Source organism: Parasteatoda tepidariorum, chromosome 2 (genome assembly GCF_043381705.1).
Source record: "Parasteatoda tepidariorum isolate YZ-2023 chromosome 2, CAS_Ptep_4.0, whole genome shotgun sequence".
In the NCBI taxonomy this organism is placed as follows: Eukaryota; Metazoa; Arthropoda; class Arachnida; order Araneae; family Theridiidae; genus Parasteatoda; species Parasteatoda tepidariorum.
Window position 1 is genome coordinate 99,940,391 of NC_092205.1, and position 1,263 is coordinate 99,941,653.

The following is a 1,263-nucleotide window of genomic DNA, read 5'->3' on the forward strand; positions in this document are numbered from 1 at the left end:
ATTATTGACCAGCTCAAAAGTGCAAAGAGGCTTAATAACAGAAGTTGTCTAGATTATGACTTATAATATTAATTAATCAATATAAAGAAGACCAACAAATAAATGCATTCACATGCCTGTCAACATTGGAGAAACTAAATAACGGAGAATTTACTAGTGACATTTTTTAGACTACTAGTAAAGTTTTGATACATCATGCATAATCATGTAAGTCAAAAAGAGAAATTCAAAATTGGAAATAATATAAACACTTACATTATGCTAAGTAAAAAATATGTATATAAATCTTAATCTAAAGAAGATTTTTTTTTTGCTTATATTTTTAAATAATAAGCAAAAATATATAAATAAAAGATTTTTTAATTTAATTTTTGCTATCAACAGATATTTTATTGAAAAATATTTTTTTTTTTAAATTTCTTCAACAAATACAGAGAAACTTACTGAATATATGGGTAAACAGGAGATAGTCGTAAAATACAGGAGCTTTTGTTAAAAAACAGGAGACGATTGAAAAAATACACTTAAAAAAGAAGTTAAGACTATTTTACGTGCCGCAAATTTAGTAACCAACTATGTATTTTAATTGTTGTGTTAGGGAAGAAAATATAAAACCTAAATAATGTAGGAAAATACAACTTATAAGCAACTAATTTTGAAATAGAAATTTTACAATATACAGATCTCGCTTGAAATTAGTTAATTATTTAAGCTAGTTGATGAATATTCACTGTATGTTTATTAAACATTTTTGTTCTTGAAAAAATTACAAAATCTTAATAATGTAAGAAAATATAACTTATACGGAACTAATTTTGAAATAAAAATTTTACAGTATCTTATCTGCAGAATAGTATTTAACAAATAGGGTGACCTGGGGTAATTCCTGATCAAAAAACGCAAACATCTATTTTGTGAAAAAACTATTCAAAATAGAATTTTAATATTTACTGGAAGTTTGAGGCTATATGAGATGAGTCCAATGCCACCTTCTTTTGTTTGAAAATCTAATTAGAATTTAAAAGATTTTAAGTTTTTAGTGATCATGAATTACCCCTGGTCTTGATCATTTCTGGGGTAATTCCTGATCACTTCTGGGGTAATTACTGATCACCAGTTTTTATTGTAAAGGGGCTATTTAAAAATAATTATATAATGGTAATTAACAAATAATTATATAATGGTAATTAACAAATAAGACATCAAGATCAAACAAATAAACCAAAAAGATATGTTTAATCAGTTGATGCCTCAAAATCTTAT